General features: G+C 51.8%; 1 protein-coding gene across 7 annotated transcripts in view; it reads left to right on the top strand.

The window, feature by feature from the left end:
- The window catches only part of LOC102462937 (5-hydroxytryptamine receptor 2A), a 437,076-nt gene that overhangs the window by 168,720 nt on the left and 246,984 nt on the right, over positions 1 to 21,372 (top strand). The window contains exon 4 of one of the 7 annotated variants that reach the window (XR_012899282.1): positions 16,142 to 17,499. The exons of the other annotated variants lie outside the window; for them this stretch is intronic. The gene's annotated coding sequence lies outside the window, so the exon portion shown is untranslated. Of the gene's footprint in view, positions 1 to 16,141; positions 17,500 to 21,372 lie in introns of those variants that run through there. 7 annotated transcript variants of the gene reach the window in all.

Here is a 21,372-nt window from a genome sequence, read left to right on the forward strand (position 1 = left end):
GTTAATACTTACAGGCTCCTTTACAGACAATCTGGGGAGCAAGCATCTTAACTCCAGACTATTGAGTACGAGGTTTTCTGAAACCATAAAACGTTGAGAAATAATTTTGCAGCCATGCTTTGTGTTAGCATTTAAAAAAATGTTTTCTCAGATGCTGTGGTAGTTTTTAATTATTAAGCCCTAAAAAATCATGACTTCTAACGAGAGATCCGAGGAAGCCATCCAGTGCTGCATTATAATCTATCCGGGGGGCTTTCTCCCTGCAACCAGTTAGGAAGTAGGGCTTTGGTTTCTGTGAAATTGCAGTTCTAGCCCCTTTGGGTGAACGTGCCAAAGTAGGTCTGATATAAAAGCTTTTTCACGTCAGTGTCAGAATGCCTGGAAGCTTACATATTTTTTTCTTTAGAAATTTGTCATCCATATTAAAATAGGTGACTAGGTCAATATATTCATATTAATGGATTACATTCACAAAGGATTATTAACTTCAATTAGATAAGCAAAACTTTATGGCAATTTGTCATATACTTTCGTGTGACTATAGGACACTGACACTAATTAATGCTAATTAAATATATTTTCCTTCCAGCCACAGGATTTATTTCTAAAACTTGCAAACAGTGGTTCTAATACTTAGAAAAGATCCTTGTTTTTTGTCCCCTCCTATTACAGTAAAACTCCATTAGTCCGGCATCCAATGCTCCGGGACTCCTGATGTTCCGGCACCATCAGGAACCCGGAAGTGCTGGGGCAGCCGGACAGGCTTCCCCCATTCAGCTGCTGCTGAAACTGACCAGTAGCTGAATCGGGGAAGCCGGGAGCAGAGCAGCTGGGGTGCTGCTGGGTTGGTCTCGTAGTGCTGCCGCTCGGGGCTGCGGGACCAACCCAGCAGCATCCCAGCTGCTCTTGGGGACCCCGCTGCTCTGCCCGGGGCTTCCTGGAATCAGCCACTGATCTGTTTCAGCAGCGGCTGACTTGGGGACCCCTGGGGCAGAGCAGCTGGGGTCCTGCCGGGTTGGTCCCGCAGCGCCGTCCTTTGGCGCTACAGGACCAACCGGGCAGCTCCCCAGCTGCTCTGTCCCAGGTGTCCCCAAGAGCAGCAGGAGTGCCGCTGGGTTGGTGCCATAGTGCTGCCCCTCGGCGCTGTGGGACCAACCCGGCAGCACCCCAGCTGCTCTATTACAGGTATCCCTGATTCAGCTGCTGCTGAAACTGACCAGCAGCCGCTGAATCAGGGACACCTGGGGCAGAGCCGGACTATCGTAAGGGGGGGGCTATGAGGGGCCTGGGGTGGCATCCCCTCCCACCCCACTCCAGACCCCTCATAGCCCCCCCCTTCTAATAGTCTGGCATATCTGATAATCCGGCACCCCCTGGGTCCTAAAGGTGCCGGATTATCGGAAGTTTACTGTAGTTTCCTTTCTAGAGTCTGGTCTTAAGATATACCTCAGCCTGGCTTCTGCTTTTGTATGTACCTTTTGCACCTATAAATAATCCGACCCACCATTTGTGTCTAAATTGAGCAAGCAGGTAGGTGGGATTCTAACTGCAAATATTTTGTAGTAGATGGACATGGAGGGTGCAATTATTGCTGAGGCAAAATTCTGTCTGTACATATGGAGTCCGCCTGCGGAAAGCAGTCCCCAAAGCATTCAAATGTCACCTCCTGAGAAGTGAACTCTCCGGTTTGTTGCTAGGAAGGAAGGAGTGCTGTTGTCACCAGCCTGTCGGGAGAGTGCCGCAGTGCTTTAACGGTGCATTTCCGTGTCCTGCCTGCCCTGACGTTTAAGGAACTTTGTCACCTGCGCATGTTGCTGTCTCCATGTCAGCTGGAATAACATGCAGGGGACGATGCAGATCTCTGCCACTTACCCCTGCGAAGAGCCAATGGAAAAGAAATGGCTCCTTGCGCTGGCAGACGACTCCGTGCTGGCCTTCTGCTCTCTGCTTCTGCTGACCAGAGCCGCAGGTGTGCAGAATTCCTCCCGAGAATAGCTCGGATGAGAGCCAGAGAACCATCAGCCCCTGGGGTGTCAGGGCACGGCTTCTAGTCGAGATGGGCTTCCTGGGCTGGTGTAGCTGCACCCCTGTTGTGCTTCAGCAATAAAGCCTTTGTCCTTGAAATGCTGCGCGGACCGACCTGGAGCAGAGTAGGCAGGAGGCTGACCTGAGCTGTGTGGCAGCAGGATGCAGTTACCTGGAGACCAGGCCTGGCAAGCAGTGACGGTCCCATCAGAGGAGGGGCGGTGAATGAAGCTGGGTAGCGATGGCGCCAAAGCTCAGAGAAGTGCTGCGTCGGGTGGACAGGACACCTTTGGAAGGGGGGTCCATTGGGCTCCTGTAGGACATCGCGCTCTGGCCTCGGGCGTAAAGAAACTCCCCTGCACGGACCCACTCCCATGGGCCTCGCTTCTGTTTGGTCAGTACGGATGTGCCCACACGGCCAGGCCTCGCTCCTGGCTGCAGGGGAGGGTCACCGGTTTGGAGCAAGGGCCTTCGGCGTTCACCAGGGTCCTCGGCCTTGCTGTCGGGTGGGCAGAGCAGGACACAAACGGAGAGCAAGGGGGGACGTGAGGTCTGGACCCGGTGGGGCAGCAGAAGGTCCCTAAAAAGGGGGGGTAGGATCACAGGTACCTGAATCATGGCCCCGCCCCCCAAGGCAGCCCCTTCACCCCAAGCTCCCGCCCATTCTCCTGTGACCCCGCCCTCACACCACTGATTCCTGAGCCCCTGCCTGCGTGCCACCATTCTCCCCAGCCCTGCCCCCACACGGCCTCTTCCTCCCAAGACCCTGACACCCCCACTCCTCCACAGCCTCCTCTGCATTGCCAGAGCTGCCAACACGGGGGGGGGGGGGGGGGGGGGAAGGGGGCAATTGTCCCGGGGCCTGGTGTTTGAAAAGGGCCTTAGGCTCCAAGCTGCTGCTGCTAAGTGGGCCCTTTAAATCGCCACCAGAGCCCCGTTGGACGTGGTTTGGGCAGCACTGAGGGCTGGCTGGAGGAGGCGTGGCACAGTCTGGGGGGCACCAGGGGGCTGGCTGGAGGAGGCATGGTCTGGGGGGTACTAGGGGGCTGGCTGGAGGAGGCATGGCACGGTCTGGGGGGCACCGGGGGGCTGGCTGGAGGAGGCATGGTCTGGGGGGTACTAGGGGGCTGGCTGGAGGAGGCATGGCACGGTCTGGGGGGCACCGGGGGGCTGGCTGGAGGAGGCATGGTCTGGGGGGTACTAGGGGGCTGGATGGAGGAGGCATGGCACGGTCTGGGGGGCACCGGGGGGCTGGCTGGAGGAGGCATGGCACGGTCTGGGGGGCACCGGGGAGCTGGCTGGAGGAGGCGTGGCACAGTCTGGGGGGCACCAGGGGGCTGGCTGGAGGAGGTATGGTCTGGGGGGTGCTGAGGGCTGGCTGGAGGAGGCATGGCACTGTCTGGGGGGGCATTAGGGAGCTGGCTGGAGCAGATGTGGTGCTGTCTGGGGGCACTGGGGGGCTGGCTGGAGGAGGTATGGTCTGGGGGGTACTGGGGGGCTGGCTGGAGGAGGCATGGTCTGGGGGGCACTAGGGAGCTGGCTGGAGCAGGTGTGGTGCTGTCTGGGGGCACTGGGGGGCTGGCTGGAGGAGGTATGGTCTGGGGGGCACTGGGGGGCTGGCTGGAGGAGGCATGGTCTGGGGGGCACTGGGGGGCTGGCTGGAGGAGGTATGGTCTGGGGGGCACTGGGGGGCTGGCTGGAGGAGGTATGGTCTGGGGAGCACTGGGGGGCTGGCTGGAGGAGGTATGGTCTGGGGGGTACTGGGGGGCTGGCTGGAGGAGGTATGGTCTGGGAGGTACTGGGGGGCTGGCTGGAGCAGGTGTGGTGCTGTCTGGGGGCACTGGGGGGCTGGCTGGAGGTGGTATGGTCTGGGGAGCACTGGGGGGCTGGCTGGAGGAGGTATGGTCTGGGGAGCACTGGGGGGCTGGCTGGAGGAGGTATGGTCTGGGGAGCACTGGGGGGCTGGCTGGAGGTGGTATGGTCTGGGGAGCACTGGGGGGCTGGCTGGAGGAGGTATGGTCTGGGGGGCACTGGGGGGCTGGCTGGAGGAGGCGTGGCATGGTCTGGGGGGCACTGGGGGGCTGGCTGGAGGTGGTATGGTCTGGGGAGCACTGGGGGCCTGGCTGGAGGAGGCATGGTCTGGGGGGCACTGGGGGGCTGGCTGGAGGTGGTATGGTCTGGGGGGCACTGGGGGGCTGGCTGGAGGAGGTATGGTCTGGGGGGCACTGGGGGACTGGCTGGAGGAGGCGTGGCATGGTCTGGGGGGCGCTGAGGGCTGGCTGCCCCAAGCCACGCCCCTTCCAGGAGGCCTGATGCTGAGTGTTTTCCCCCTCCCCCCATTGCCTGGGGCCTGGCAAAATGTGCTGCCAATCCTACCCATTGCTCACCCTTATGGCTGGTAAGAAGTGGGAGGCCCTGCACTCCCTGTCCCGGCGCCCTGGCCGGGGCGTGGTGGGTGGGAATGCTGCTGGAGTGAGGTGGTGAAGGGCAGAGCAAGGGGAAGAGAAGGATGAGGGTGCAGGAGAAAACGGGGAGAATCAGGAACCTGCTGGCGCCACAGTGAACCCTTCACTGCCAGAGGGGTTTTCTGCTAGCCCGTCAGAGGTAAAGTGCTGGGGCCGCTGTTTTCCTAACCAAACCAGCAAACCATTCTCTTGGCCCCGGCCACCCGGCTTGGGCCCCGTCACGCCCTAAATGCCTGCGCTGTCGTCTGTGCTCGGATTCTTCCTCCGCTCCTCAGTCCTCTTGCATGGCACGAAGAAAGCAGATGCCAAAGCTCTCCTGTGCAAGAAATGAAGATTTGTACATGCTTTTGCCATCTGTTGGAGTTGTGACCCAGGAGGGGCTCCACAGCGTCAGCTATTGTGCTCCTTTCATGCTGTATAAATATCCCGAGTAGAACACTGGCAAACAGCAAGAGGCTGGAAGGTGATGGCTTAAAGGCCATTTATCTAGTTACAGCAACTGCATTTGCTTTTCGTTTTTGGGCGAGCCATTACATCTTTGACGGTACCTACCTGACCAGAATGCTCAGCCCTGACCTATAGGGACCTGCTTCAAGTGCAAATGTCCTTCCCGTCCAGTCCGTGACCTCTGTGCCTATAACATTGACGGGAGAAGAAACTGCGCCGGCACTTTGTGCTGCAAACACCTGTCCCCTCTGACCTGCGCCGAGGTTTGATGGGAACGACTCTTGGTCAGTACTGCCACATGCGATTTCAGGAGTTGACCTCCCCTGGAGTCTGAGTGTTTGTGAGAGGAAAGCAAACAGTCTTCATGGAGCTGTGCCGGCTCTTTTTGGTTGCTTCCCACAGACATTCCACAAATGTCACTGAGCGACTTGGCAGGAAGGATGTGTCCGAGGGAACGCGGTCTCCAGGGCGTTCCACCATCCAAAAGAATGGCTCATTTTGTCTGCCGAACCGGTTTGTGAATCTTTCACTCTGCTTTCCTTGCAGATACACAACTATTCTGCGAGGCTCACGGAACTGTTCGGAGTGGGAGGACCCTAGAAATCAGAGAACTGGGGTTGTCCGCCCATTTTTTGAACTTTTGCCCATTTTTAGAATTGAATTCTAGTTGGTATTTATTGATGTCATGAAATTAGAAGGGAGTTTCTCTCCTTTTTCGTTCCAATAAAGGACTGTAATCGCGAGACAGCTAGACTCCTGGAATGTCCAACAAGGCCTGGGAACACAAGTGCCGAAAATCTTGTGAGAAATCCTGTTGGTCCAAGATTTCCTGCCCCTAACTGCAAATTCCAAGGCAGAATGATTACTATTTTTGAGGTTCTCTCGTCCCTGTTAGTAAAGGTTGAAATGTAACGTTCAGGCTGCTAGTGACCTTGGGTTATTAAATACCAAGAAGCCGTGGTTTGTGACGTACACTGACTAAGCTGAATGCCCAGCTTTGGGGAGGCTTTCTTGGGAGTCCCCAGTCGTGCTTCGTACGGTGCCTCTCTCGTGAAAGGACAGAGCCCGAAGCAAATCAGGCTGGAACTGGGGAGGCACTAGAGGTCTTGCCAATTGGCAGGCCCTGAGCTGCTGAGAGGCGGCTGAGGGGGCAGGGCTCACGCCTTGGTGCTACAGAAATGCATGGCCTGGAACAGGTCACTTGGCTCCATTGAGAATGCGGATGGACGTCGTCCTGCAAAGAGAGAGGGAACTGTGCCTTTGGAGAGCCCCTAAGGAAAGTCTCCAGGCCTCGGTCCCTGAAAAAGGCTCTGAAACATGAGACAAGGCAAAACTGGGCTCCCAGGCAGGGCCACCAATGGGCGAGGGGGAGGCCAAAGGGGGCAGCTGCCCCATGGCCTGGTGACTGGAGAGGACCCAGGGGTCCCAGCTGCTGCCGCTGCTACCAGAACCGTCACTCCGGAGCCTCTGAATGGCCACTTGAGCCCTGGGGGGCGTGGTGTAGACGGCGCAGAGGGGCTGGCTGGGTACAGCTCCACCCCTTCTGCCAGAGGCTCCGCCCTTCTGAGAGGGGCCAGAGCCACCCCCGACCTTTCCCTGCAGCCTGGCATTTCAGTCCCCAGCCCTCGCTGTAGGGATCAAAGGAGGGAGAAGGCGGGATGGCACCAGGGGGGCGAGGTGGGACTGAGAGGTCTGGGCAGGGTTGGGTGCAGCAGGAGCTGAGGTGAACGTCTTTCTGAAATCAGAGCCCCAGGCCGGCTCCGTGGAGATGGAGCTGAGCTCCAGGAGGTGGGCGGGGGCCGAGGACATTCCTGTGTTGGAGGGGACTTGCGTCGGAGATGTCCTTTGGGATCGATCTCTGACTCATGGGACAATGCCAGCTCACACTTCTGCTGGTAACATTTTCCTCATCCGTTCTCCCAAGAGGCGACTCTGGGCAACCGCCCAGCATGGCTTGTCTACAGATCAGACTTGTAATTCCCCAGGGTCTGTTCACTGACTTCCGGTGCCCAGTCCAGGGGCCTGCTGGGACGTCTTGGCGCTGGCTGTTCACGTGCTGCAGTGCGGTGAGCATGTTGAAGCCACGCCCACGCACCAGGGTTCGCTCTGTAGAACGGCGCTGGCAGCCTTTGGAGATGGAAAGGGCTCGTCGGGGTGCTGTTGGTATGGGAGGGGGGTAAGTAAACGGGTACCCAGCTATTTGACCTCCCCTGTGTTGGGAGTTTGCCCCGTAAATGAAGATAGTTGAATGATTACGAGAAGAACCCCGTGGTGTCTCTACGCGTGAAAGTGCTCATGAGCAGGGAAGTGCAGAATGCTGCATCTTTCGCAGGATCAGTAGCTGCATGTGCAATGCACAAACTGTGTGGGAATGGCTTTTGCAGGAGACGGGCACAATGCAGACCGTGACTGGTCCCTTCTCATGGCTACAGGTGGGTTTGGAAAATACAAGAAAATGACTCCAGGTTAATGGCTTCTCAAACTACAGCCGAGTCCATGTGTTCTTTCCGAAGTTTCTATTCCATGTGATAACAGTGCAACAAACATTAGCCATTGACGTGACTCTGATCTGAGACTTTATGAGGACTTTAATAATTTAGTGTTATAACTTAACTATTTGAAATATTTAAAGATTCTGAGTGCGTTTCTGGCATTTAATACTCATATTCCTAATAGTCAATTGTTCATTCAAATGTATTAGAGAACACTGACTAGCACTCATTATCATATTAATATAGAAAATATATTGGGGTAATTATGCACTCCTTCATTCAGCACAAATTTCAGTCTTTTTAGGTGGAAAGTGAGCAAGGGAGAATATTGTATCTTCCTGTGCATCATTAAGCAGTCCTGGGATAAGATGAACTGTCTTTTGATGGATCAGTACTGGCTAAAAGAAGGAAACAAAGGATAGGAATACATGGTCAGTTTTCGCGGTGGAAAAAGACAAAGACATTGTCCGTCAGGAGTCTGTACTGGCACCAGTGCTGTTTAACATATTCGTAAACAGTCTGGAAAAAGGGCTACACAGCAACATTTGCATACGATAGAAACTTAACTCAAGATCGTTAGGTTCAAAGCTGAATGTGAAGAGTTACAAAGGGATCGCACAAAACTGGGGGAATGGGCAGGAAAGTGTTGACGAATACAAAAATATGCACTTTGGGAAACAATAGCAACTATGTGAAGAGAGAGCTCCTGGGGTCATTGTGGAGAGCTCTCTGAAGACATCCACTGAACGTGCTGCAGGGGTCAGAAAGGCAAACAGGCTCCCAGACTCCTTAGGAAAGGTATAAAACACAGAAACGATCATAATGCCACTATATAAAATCACACCGTGAGTACTGTGTGCAGCTCTGCGCAACCATCTTCAAAACAAAATCCAGGTGTGAAGAGGGGCCTGCAAACAAGGGGTTTTGAGGGATTTTGTAGGCTGTATGATCTGTGCCAACACTGCTTGATTTTCCTCCACCTGTACCTGTATCCAGAGGTATTCACCTGACCATGGATGCCTGTACACACCCCCGGGTGTGCTCCTTCAGATACTGTGGCTGGGGAACCATCCAGTGTGTAAGGTGCCAGCTGCCGAAATCTCTCAGGAAACAGGCAGGAGAGCTACAGGAGGAGGTGGCCAAGCAGAGGAACATCTGTGCCCATGAGGAATTCCTTGAAAATATTCATGGGGAGACGTCCAAGGCTGAGGAAGCTATCCAGCTGTGGTGCACTGCTGGCGTACCACCAGGGGAAGGAGGAGATGGCTCTATCACAGGAGGACATGGGCCCTATGTTACCCCTGGCAGTGCTCCACCCCTACTTCCAACCCCCTGCCATGGGGATAGAGAACCATCATGACATCCTGGCAATGAGAGATGAGGAATCTCTCCCCGAGGTGGGGGTGGAGAAGCCGCGTCCCACAAGGCTGGGATGTCTGCAGATACCACTCCCAGGAGGAAACAGAGGGGGGTAGTAATGGCTAGACACTCTTCTGAAGGGGATGGAGGCCTGACACAACATCCCAGGAGCATGGTGCCTGAGAGGGGCCTGTATCCAAGAGGTTGCAGAAGGATTGTCATGGATCATGCAGCCCTGTCTACTATCCCATGCTGCTCATCCATGTGGGCACTGGTGATCGTGTGAGATACGACCCTCAGCAGGTCAAAAGTGACCACAGAGCCTTGGGAATGTGGGCGAAGGATTTCAGAGCACAGATAGTGTTCTCTTCAGTTCTCTAGTGCAGGGCAGAGGCCCAGGCAGAGACAGATGCACCCTGGAGATGAATACTTGGTTGAAAATCTGGTGTTGCCAGGAGGGCTTGAGCATCTTTGAAATGTCATGGAAGTTGGGAGAGATTCCAGAAGACTGGAAATGGGCAAAGCTAGTGCCCATCCGTAAAAAGGGAAACAAGGACAACCCAGGAAACTACAGACCAGTCAGCTTCACTTCTGTGACATGGGACAGCATGGAGCAAGTCATTAAGGAATCCATAGACGATAGGTGAGAAGTAACAGCATGGATTTGTAAAGAACTAATCATGTCAAACGTGGTAGCTTTCTCTGGTAGGATAACAAGCCTTATGGGTAAGGGGCAAGTGGGAGATGTGGTTAAATATCTTATCAAGGATTTAGATGATGGCGTAGAGAATACACTTATAACATTTGCAGATGATCCCAAGCTGGGAGGGGTGGCGAGAGCTTTGGAGGAAGGGTCAGAATTCAAAATGATCTGGACAAACTGGAGAAATGGTCTGAGGTCAACAGGATGAAGTTTAATAAGGACTGTCGGGGGGTGAGGCCTGGTTCTAGAGCAGATGCGCCCCCACCGGGGGAAAATACGCCCCCCGACCTAGTCCCAAGAGTCAATGCCCCTTGCTCAGGGGAAATACGGCCCTCGGGCCTAGTCCAGGAGCTCTCAGCCCTCTCCCTGGCCTACTCCCGGGGTGAGCCCCTCTCAAAGTCCTGGAGGCTGGTTTGGGGTGGGGTGGGGTTGGGAAGGAGGGGGACCCAGGCCCTCCCGCTCCACCGGGTCCCAGCCCAGGGCCCTGATGGCAGCGGAAGTGTTCACTGCCTGGTCCTCCACCCTGGCTCTTTCCTACCTCTTCCCCGCTGTGCAGGGTCCACTGTTGCTGAGGCTGCGGCTGGGGCTACTCCTGAGACGTCTGGGGCTATGGGCCCTGCTCCTGGGCGGCTGCGGTGGTGGGCATGGCTCCTGGGGTGGCTGGGGCAGCTCAGGAGCTCCTCCCTGAGCTCCTGCCCCTCCAGCTATTTTTCCTGACTGCTTGCCTGTCTGGGCTTTTATCTCTGCCCTAACTCTCGAGCATGCCCAGCAAGGCCCCGGGGGTGGGACCCATTCGGCCAGCTGGGCCAGGGGAGCTCCTTGGGCTTCAGTGCGGGGCAGCACCGCCCCGTCACAAGGACAAATGATGAGTACCCCACTTAGGAAGGAACAATCCGTTTCACACTGTGACGTGGCGTGGGTACCTTGCTGGTTGCTAGGCTGGGGCTGTGGGTGACCCCCACTGGCTGCTGCCTGTACCTGGGCCCAGCAGAGTAGCTGATGGGACAGGGAGGTGCCTGTCCGACCGGTTACCCCCCAGGGAGAGGAACAAAGGAAGGTGGAATGCCGCCCTGGCTGGGGGGCAGGGCTGGAAGGGACGGTTTGTTAGTTTCTGTCTGGGAGCATGGAGGAGACAGCCTAGGGAAGGGGCTGGAATTTAGGGGCCCAGTCTCCCCCATCTCAAGGGGGGCTGAGGCATCCTAGGCCTGCCCTGTAACCAGATTACATCTGTGCTGTGCTGCATCCTGGAGAAGCAATAAACTCCCTCTGTTCTACTGGCTGGTGGAGTCTGTTCGTGCCACTGTGGGGGTGCAGGAGACGGGGGAACCCCAACGCGCTGTCACACACACACACACACACACACACACACACAGACTGGGAAGCAACTGTCTAGGAAGGAGTACGGAAGAAAGGGATCTAGAGGTCATAGTGGACCACAAGTTAAATATGAGTCAACAGTGCTGCAAAAAAAGCAAACGTGATTCTGGGATGCATTAACAGGTGTGTTGTGAGTAACGCACTTCCGCTCTACTCTGCGCTGATTAGGCCTCTGTTGGAGTATTGTGTCCAGTTCTGCGCACTGCTTTTCAGGAATGGTGGAGAGAAATTGGAGAAGGTCCAGAGAAGAACAGCAAAAATAAATAAAGTCCTGGAAAACATGAGCTGTGAGGGAAGGCAGAAGGAACTAAGTTTAGTCTGGAAAAGAGAATACTGAGAGGGGCTAGAACAGCTTTCAAGTACCTAAGGGCATGTCTACACTGCCACCCTAGTTTGAACCAGGGTGGCTAATGTAGTCATTCGAATTTGCAAACGAAGCCTGGGATTTAAATATCATTGCAGGAGGAGTAACGGTAGTTCGAATTAGGAGCTTTAATTCGAACTACCTAGCCCGTGCCGCGTGTAGCCACGGGTAGGTAGTTCGAACTACGGGCCATTTAAAAATGGCGGCACCCGGGAACATGCAAATAAAGCCTGGGATATTTTAATCCCGGGCTTCATTTGCAAGTTTGAATGACTACATTAGCCACCCTAGTTCGAACTAGGGTGGCAGTGGAGACATACCCTAAAAGTGTGATACAAGGAGGGAGCAGGTTTAAAAAAAACAAAAGGAAGGGCTTCTGCACGCAATGGATAGTCAACCTGTGGAACTCATTGCCATGTGCTCAAAAATGAACTAGCTAAGGGGCTGGAGGATAGATCCCTCAATGGCTATTCGTCAAGATAATCAAGGATGAATCCCCATGCTCTGGATAGCTGTAAATTTCCGACTGCCAGAAATTGTGACTGGACAGCAGTGGATGGATCACTCGCTAATTGCCTTTTCTTTTTGTTACCTCTGAAGCATCTGACACTGGCCACTGTTGGAAGCCAGGGTACTGAGCTGGATGCTCCAGGGCTCTGGCCTAATTCGGGCACTTCTCTGTTCTCAAGGGGCACATTTGCAGCTCATAGTCGATATTCTCTAAGGAAGTACGGCTTGGAGGGGATGGATTGCACCCTCCGCAAGTTTGTGGATGACGCTAAGCTGTGGGGAGGTAAATACACTGGAGGGCAGGGATCGGGTCCAGAGTGACCTAGACAGATTAGAGAATTGGGCCAAAAGAAATCTGATGAGATTCAGCAGGGACAAGTGCAGAGTCTTGTACTTAGGACAGAAGAATCCCAAGCATTGGTACAGGCTGGGGACTGACCGGCTAGGTAGCAGTTTGGCAGAAAAGGCCCTGGGGATTCCAGTGGATGAGAAGCTGGATGTGAGTCAACAGGGCGCCCTTGTAGCCAAGAAAGTCTCCGGACTTTGTGCCTTCCAGGGTGTTTGGGACAGTACAGTTTTCAAAGAGGTGTCGAGGAGGTACCTAGCACAGAGAAGAATGTTAACAAACCTGATTGTTTTTAGAACCCAACGTCTATTTGAGACTGGACTATAACTCTAGGGGTACGTCTACACTACAGCGCTAATTCAAACTAACTTAGTTCGAATTAGTTAGTCCTCGTGGAATGAGGTTTACCTAGTTTGAACTAAGCGCTCTGCTAGTTTGAATTAAGTTCGAACTAGCGGAGCGCTAGTGTAGCGCCTATCAAAGTTAATTCGAACTAACATCTGTTAGTTCGAATTACCTTTGTAGTGTAGACATACCCTAGTAGACTCCCCTACAAAGCCCAAATCGTTCTCATGGCTCTGTAATTAGGCCAAATCCTGCCGACTTTACTTGGCATTGGCTCAGGACAAACCTGCATTGAGTGCCAAATGAAGGGTTTAACCCACAGGCATGTTTAATCAATTAAAGTGAGGGAGGAGGAAGAATTGTATTTTGGAGTCCGCCTGGCTCACCGAGAGGGTTGTATTGTATTTTAAGCTGCCATAGCAACTTTCGTGGCAGGAACAATGAGTGCAGTGAGTAGTGAAATCTCCCAATTATTCTAACCGCTAAATTAAAACTACAGTTGAGCAGACTCTGCCTTCGCTTCTGATTTTCCAAAATCCCAGGGTGTTAGTTGATTTGAAATGTGCTCGGAGGACGCTCTAGCCTCCTCCTTTGGGAAAGGTTTACAGGAGACTTCCTAGGGTTTAAGGGCAGAAGAGGCCACTGTGGTTGTACAGTCTGAGCTCCTGCAGGACCTGGGCCAGAGGGCTCCCTGAGTTAAACCCTGCTCCCCGTCAAAGAGCTGCGGTTGCACTAGAAAATAGCTTTCAAAATAGCACTCAGGCGCCTTTTATTTTAAAATGTTCAGTAAGGAAGAATCCACCATGCCTCTTGGCACGTTTTCATAGAATCATAGAACACTAGGACTGGAAGGGACCTCAAGAGGTCAACGAGTTCAGTCTCCTGCCCCCATGGCAGGACCCAGCGCTGTCTAGATCATCCCTGATAGACATTTATCTAACCTACTCTTAAATCTCTCCAGAGATGGGGATTCCACAACCCCCCTGGGCAATTCATTCCAGTGTTTCACCACCCTGACAGGCAGGAACTTTTTCCTAATGTCCAACCTAAACCTCCCTTGCTGCAGTTGAAGCCCATTGCTTCTTGTTCTATCCTCAGAGGCCAAGATGAACATGTTTTCTCCCTCCTCCTTATGACACCCTTTTAGATACCTGAAAACGGCTCTCATGTCCCCCCTCAAGCTTCTCTTTTCTAAACTAAACAAGCCCAGTTCTTTCAGCCTTCCCTCATAGGTCATGTTCTCTCGACCTTTCATCATTCTTGTTGCTCTTCTCTGGACCCTCTCCAATTTCTCCACATCTTTCTTGAAATGTGGTGCCCAGAACTGGACCCAATATTCGAGCTGAGGCCTAACCAGCGCAGAGTAGAGCGGAAGAATGACTTCTCGTGTCTTGCTCACAACACTCCTGTTAATGCAGGCCAGAATCATGTTGGCTTTGTTTGCAACAGCATCACACTGCTGACTCCTATTCAACTTGTGGTCCACTATAATCCCTAGATCCCTTTCTGCCGTACTCCTTCCCAGACAGTCGCTTCTGTCTTGAATTATGGGCACCAGCACAGGACAGAGCGTTGCAGAGTGAATGAATGAATGCCAAGTACAGACGTCTTTATGCTGGGGTCAGAAGTCACTGGAATGGGTGAGCGACGTCTTGGCCCCTCCTGGGGCCATGCTCCAGGAGGCTTTCGTGTTATACGTGATAATGGCGTGCGTAGTTTGCCGGCAGCACGCGGCTCTTGCCATGAGCCATCTTTCTGGAAAGCATCTTGGGATGTGCTGCCCAGGGCTTTTTATCTGCATGCATTAGTCTGTACTGCATTAGTCTGTACTGCTGTTCATTGCTCCCTCATAACGATTAATATGAGCTAGGAGCGTACCCCGCTTGCCATAGGAGGAGGCTGTGAGTTAAGAAAAAGGAGATAGAAACTCCTGCTCTGTGGGCGAAGATCATAAATTGCACGATAGATAACCAGGCAGTTTACTCGGATTTCCCCTTTTGTTTATAAATTATTGCTGGGGTACATTACTCTGCTGCCAGCGGAACCCGGCAAGGTCCGAGGCCACTGAAGGAAAAGCGAATCCGACAGAAGGATGCTGCTGAATTAGCGGGTGCCGATAAACAGGATCAGGGTGCCTACTGTCTGGGGAGAGGGGGTTTGATTTCTGCAGCTAGGACTGTGGCTGCAGCATGTATCTGGGGCTGCGGCGCTGCTTCGTAAGAGGACGAGGGTTAACCCCTTGCTGTAACGAATATCTGAGTCGCGGGACTTTGAAGTCTTGACTGGTCATCTCTCCCTCTCCGCCCAAACCTCTGGTGCCTCGAATTTCAGAGCGCTTTCCTGAACTCCCTGTCTCCACCATGGCATTCAGACAGCGCCGTATGCACTGCGGGTGCTGTGACGTCCACGTGGATGGCTCCTGGGGCCTGTTCGCAGCAGTCAGCTCCCTCCTATCCCTTCCTGGGGCCGTGCTCCAGCAGGCTTTCATGTTCAGCGTCTTAAGGGCACGTATAGTTAGCTGGCAGCAGGTGGCCTCTTCTGCACCATGCGGCGTCGTTCTGGGCAGCATTGAGGGATGCTCAGTGTAGAACAGGAAGATCTCATGTGGCCCTCAGGCAAGCAGGCAGGCAGATTTTTGTAGCTTCCAGCCAGTTCCTGCGGCTGTGAAATAGCCCGTGCTATTGCGGTGAGATGAACAGAAAACGCCAGCTTCCACCAGGCGGGCCGACAGGGTCCCCGGGCAAGGCGTGGGAGCCTGGCTCCATGCCCCCGGAAGGGGTGGGGCTTTGAGCGGAGGGGGCGGGGCCAGGGTCAGGGGTCTGCCAGCCCTCAGTGCCGCGTGGAGCAGGACGCCGGCCCCCACTCAGCCCTCAAAGCTGCGCAGAGTGCGCAATGTGGTGGAAAGGGCCCAGGGCCTGTGACGTACCGAGCCTGGAGGAAACTGACCTTTGTCCCATCTCCTCCCCATCGGCGGCCTGGCCTCGGCTCCCCGGTCTCCGAGCTTCACAGAGCTGGTGGCTGGCTTGCTGGAGAACAGCCCCATGGGGTGCTCCCTGTTACACGTGTGTAGGCCTGGTGGGAGTGGCTAGCCCCCAGCCCTGTGGAGTTGTGCGGTAGGGTGGTGTTGAGACAAAATGATTAAATCCACAGTAGACAATGTTACAGCCCCCTCCCTGTTTCTGCATTGCTGTATGTGAGTGTTTGGAACTCCCAATCTGCATTCAGAATTCAGGGTGATTCTAAAGGAAGATTTTAATACTTTTCCCCCCGACTTTTCAGGCAATCACTTGACCAGCCTTAGCACAGCTGCCCAGTTACACCTGGTAGAGTGGCTGTAAACTGCTGTCTTCGCACTCGGGAGAGACTGACGTAGACTCTGTACAGGCATGAAGGACGTTGCGTGTGTTCCGGCTGTGGAAATCAGCCCTTCTGTGTCTCAAGTTTGCCCTCTCTAAAATGGAGACACAATTTTACCCCTTTCCTATTGTCATGACCCAAGGCTTACCCAGAGAACATGTACATGTGACAACGCAACGTATGCGTTGTTTTCACCGCCAGGTGCGGGTCTAATACTGAGGGTGTTTGTGTTCCCAGCCCTCTGCTTGTCTGGCGAGGCCAGCTGGGTCTTGGGGTGATGGCCCATCCTCCTCCGGTCAATGATGCCATCAAGTGACACTGAATTCCATTCCAAACCTCTCTCTCTTGCAGAGGATGGAGCGTTCGTAACTCCGTGAGCCGGCGAGGGAATGAAAGAGGAAGGCAGCCTTCTTCTAAAGCAAGTGCTGAGAGAGGACAACTTTCTGAGCCTACTGGTGGTTTTCTCTTCCCGTGGTTATTGCGGCATCTGCACAGAGCTATTCAAACCAGAGAAGCCTAAACTACTGTCCACCCCTTGAGAACTCCATGGCTTCTAGACTGAGACCAGATGGCTCAGAGTCTGCTTGCGTGCGACTGCTTCCATGTTACCAACTCCGCAACGGGAGCACGAGTCTTCCAGGATTTTGTATTTCCCGTAAAGCCCCTGCTTCTGGACTCAGGCACTTACCGGCCAATCTCACTTTTCATTTTTGAAACCGTAAATCTCTGGCTCTCCTGATTATGGAGAAGAATTTGAAAAATTGAGCCCTGAGGCTCAAGCCAGTGAGCAGATGAAAGGAACCCCCTTGCTGGTTTTGAAAATCTTGTGATTTTTTTGAGCCAGTATCAATATTTCTGGGGGGGTGACTTATGTGCTTTTTCCTCCGTGCCGTGCTTGGGGAAGATCTGAAGAGGCACTCCCTGAGTGGGCAGCCCTCAGACTACGCGGGAGGGAGCTGTTGGCAAGGCATTCTCGGGGAGGGGTCTTTCTTTCAGAAAGCACCTTCCCCACCCTTAGGTTGGAAATAGCCTAGATGTCACCAGATGTGGGTTGTGCAGCAGACTGCATTGTTCTTAGAAGGCTGTGAGGAAGCCGGCATGCCCTGAGGGAAAACGCACAAAACAAAAGGAAACGTATTTGTCTCACAGTTGCTGCATTTGTTGATTATCCTATTTGGATATTAGTCTTTCCTTTTGATGTCTGTTATTGATGGATCGCGCTTTCGTGACCTGCGGGAGGTTTCTGGAATCTCCAGAGGGGTGCTACTGTGGGGTTTTACAGTCGGAATGGCTAACGTCAGTAGATATGTGAACTCTCTGGGTTTTAATTGGGGAAGTTTATGGCACCATGTTGTGCAAATACATTTCTAGCTGGGTTCTGTGGGGTTTAAAAAACATTTTCAATTTCAGTTTGACATAACTGGGAGACATGTCTCATGTTTTACTGAGTGTTCTCTGCAATTATCAATACAATGTAATTTTAGGAAACCTATGTAGTAGAACAAGTGTTAAAAATGTGAGTAAAGCTGTCTTTAAAACAAAAGCCGTGCTCCCCAGGAGCATTGTTAAGTGCCCTGAGCACTTGTAACGTGCACATTCCTAGACTGTTATCACTTTGATTGGCATTGTCAATATATTATTTCACATGCATCTTTTTAAAAGTCTTTGTATAGACTCTATTCAGTTTTGAATTTGAAACTTGATAAATTAATGGTTTTCTCTGATGCATTTTAATCATCAACGCTGTTTTTGGTCTTCAGTGAGAGGAATTCCTATTTCAGTAATGGCCAGTTCAAAACCCAAGCCTAATCTGGACCACAGACTGCGTTTCTTCCTTTGATACTGCTGCTCCACCTCTGTGAACCTGTCTCTATGCGGTCCTCATTGTACATGCTGTGTGTATCTTTATTACATACACAGCGCATGCAATGTGGACATCATGGAGATCGATATACAGCTGATGCATTTTAAGGAAAATAGTGATTTACCTTTCAAAGAAATATTTTGGTTTTGAACCAAAATTCCTCACTGGGGAAAGGTCATTGTGTGTGCGACTGGGCTTGAAACAGCCTGTGTAACATTTAAGTGTTACTGAAGTCTTCAAAATAATATTTAAGTGGGAATTAAACAGTTCTGAGTCCTTGTACTGTGCACTGGGGTGAATTTCATCCTACGTGCATGGCTCATCCTCTACTGCAGTAATTCACTTCTGCACTATTTGCTGTTTGTAGCCTCTGTACCATACTTCTTCATGAATAGAGCTGGTAACATTTTCTCAGTCAAACCTTTTCTCCATGAAAAATCACCTTTTTTAAATGTAAAATGAAAATGTTGGAAACTTTTCAGGGTTCAAAAAAGAGCTAGATACATTCACGGATGTCAGGTCCAGCGATGGCTGTTGGGCAGGGAGGGTCCCCATGGCCTCTGATTGTCAGAAGCTGGGAATGGGCGACGGGAGGGATCACATGATGGTCTGTTCTCTCCCTCTGGGGCATCTGGCGTTGGCTATTGTGGGCAGATGGTTACTGGGCTAAAGGGACCTTTATTCTCACCTGGCATGGCTGTTCTGATGTATTTAAGGAAAAAAAGATAAAATAAATCCTATTTTTCAATTCACCTACTGCACATACTGTAGTGTGAGCTCTTTATCGGGACAGTGCAATTTACAAATTCAGATGTTTTGCATGATTGCTCTCAAAAACAAACCGATGTAAAACAGTAGAGCCTGCTCGTCCATTTAGCCCTGCTTCTTGTTCAGCCAGTCACTCGGACAAACAAATTTGTTCATGTTCATGGGAGAGAACGTTGCCTGCTTCTTATTTACAGTGGCACCTGAAAGCGAACTCTGGTGTTTGCATGACACTGTTGGAGCTGGCGTTGCAAGCTATAGCTGTGCCGGTAATAAAAGTAATACTATAGAGGGAGCACTCTGCACTTTGTATTCCGCAGTGTAATGGAAATCAATATATTTGAAAATGTACAAAAATATCCCAAAATATTGATGATACATTTAAATTGGTAAGTTATGGTTGCGTAACAGTGCAATTAAAACTCTGATGAATCCCAATGACTTTTTAAATCTCATGATTAATCGTGATTAATGCTTTAATCATTTGACAGCCCTAACAAAATGTTTTGATTTTAAACATCTGTATTATGTAAAAATAATTGAAATATTTCAATTAAAATAGGCTATTTCATGATTATTTTTAATAAAATGTACCACTTTTGATCCTGAATTCCTGGGCCAGGTGTTTGGAAGCAAGCCTCCTCTGATGCACCATCAATTGGCAATTTTGCACCCCAAAATCATTTGTTCATGTGCTAATTTGGGCACCTTATCCCCACATGTACTGAAATAATTCTGAGTTGCAAGCAAAATTATTGTAAGTGCAAACTTTCTACCGGCAGTTCTGGTGGAGAATGCAGGATCAGCAACGGAGGCCCGCTTCTGTTTTGGTTCTCTTACTGTTGTTTTTCTTTGGGGATAAGCATTTAAAGTGAGCCTATAGGATGGTGTTTTATATAGCTCCCATGTGGCTTATAAGAGAGAAATGCCTGTGGCTGTTGTAGCTGCTATGTAGATGAGAGGATGCATGCTAGGTTTTTTCGGTCTCAAAGTTAAGGTAAACTAAAACAAGCCCCCAACCCTGCACTCCCTAAGCAAATGCCGTGTCCCCTAGTCCACTCAAGAACCCACTGCACCTCCCTACCTTCAGACTGAATTCAGACACTTGAAAACAGGGTAGTATCAGTGTGGTTACGGCACTATGTTTTGTATGTGTTTCATGAATGGTGATGCCACGATATGGCGTGTGATTCTCTCATTAAACAATAATCGGTCTGATCTGATATTTTACGGAACTTGAACATCTAGCTATGACTTAGGGAAAGCGCTCTGTCCATCTCGGGGGGAGAGATGGCATCGAGCCATTTAGATTTGATGGACTGAGTGCAGCGACAGCCTTGTAAATAACACAATCTGCTGAAATGAACTTCTGCTGGGCGAGGGAACCCTGTGACGGAGTGGTGGTCAAATTCAATGTGGAGGTGTCAGCTCAGCAGCCTCATCTGATTATCTGCACCTGAGGCTACAGAAATCTCATTAAAGCCTGTTTATTAGATGATGAAAAATGCCTCCCTGTCTCAGGGACCATGTTTGAGGAGGAAGAAAGGTTCCGCTTCTGCCAGCACGGCACTGTGAGAAGGAATGTACGTGGCTTGATTGTACCTTTTCTGTAGAGACAGTGGGTGCGAAGCCGGTACGATACTTACCCCCTCCTCACGGTGGTGAGTAGCCTCCACCGCCCCTGACTTCAGACCGAGTCCCAACTTGAACAGATGGGTGCTGCCTTGGGCCGGGGTTGCCCCCGGCTGATTCAGTTTTGTGGATTTTATTTGTTCCTACACCAGCACGTGTGTTTATCCAAGTGTTCGATATGCCCACCTGCGTAATCGATCATGGGCTCCCCAGCGTCTTGAACAAGCAAACGTGCTAAGAGATTAGTGAGATTTTATTTTGTTAAGAGGTGTCACCCTTGCATGCGTTGCAACTTTTAACGGGTTCTTTCCGACCACCGTCTATGTCATTGCCACTAGGCAGCCGCTCCACATTCTTGTCGTGTTCCACGGATGCTTGGAAGGAAAAGGAGAATCCAAACTCAGGCCTCTTTGAACACAAGAAGAACTGTGTGTGTGTCTGCCAGCAGATTCGCTGGTTCTACAAGCTATAGCTGTGGTTGCAAAACTGTTTTTATTCTAATCCGCTGTTACGAGAGAGGAGCTTTTGCAAACGTGTTGTGGCAAACGAGGCTTTTTGTACTATGGTGATTTTAGAAAAGTTGAGCGAGTTTGCCCTCAGTTGGTTTGGGGCTTGATGAATCGATATGAAAGTATACTCATTCATTTTGCTTATGGAAAATACAACCACTTATTTATCCCACTTCTGCAAAGGATAGAAGAACGGCCACAGTGGTCAGACCAACGGTCCATCCAGCCCGGTGTCCTGTCAGCTGACAGTGGCCAGTCCCAGGTGCCCCAGAGGGAGTGAACAGAGCAGGGAATCCTCACGTGACCCCTCCCCTGTCGCCCATTTCCAGACAAACAGAGGCGAGGGACACCAGCCCTGCCCAGCCTGGCTAATCGCCATTGATGGACCCAACCTCCATGAATCCATCTAGCTCTTTTTTGAGCCCTGTTATAGTCTTGGCCGTCACAGCATCCTCTGGGAAAGAGTCCCGCAGGCTGACGGCCCGTTGCATGGGGAAACGCTGCCCTTTGGTTGTTTTAACCCTGCTGCCTCGGAGTTTCGTTTGGCTTTAAGATAACTAACCGTAGTGCAGCTGTGTGCGTACGAGGCCTTCTGAGGCGCACCTGCTTTGCTGGGTGTGAAACCAATGGTTATGGGACAAGGAAGCGGAGACCTTTGGAGCTGTGGGGTGGCGTGTGTGTAGCAGTAAATGCCAGGGAGCTGGAACACTCTGAAATAGACACTGAGCTCGCGCCAGCAGAGGTAATTACCGCTGAGGTTTGCTTCCAGACTTTTATGAGCTCAGCGGAGGACGGCAGGAGGTCACGCCAGC

The sequence above is a fragment of the Pelodiscus sinensis genome, unplaced genomic scaffold (assembly GCF_049634645.1).
Source record: "Pelodiscus sinensis isolate JC-2024 unplaced genomic scaffold, ASM4963464v1 ctg53, whole genome shotgun sequence".
Classification (NCBI taxonomy): domain Eukaryota; kingdom Metazoa; phylum Chordata; order Testudines; family Trionychidae; genus Pelodiscus; species Pelodiscus sinensis.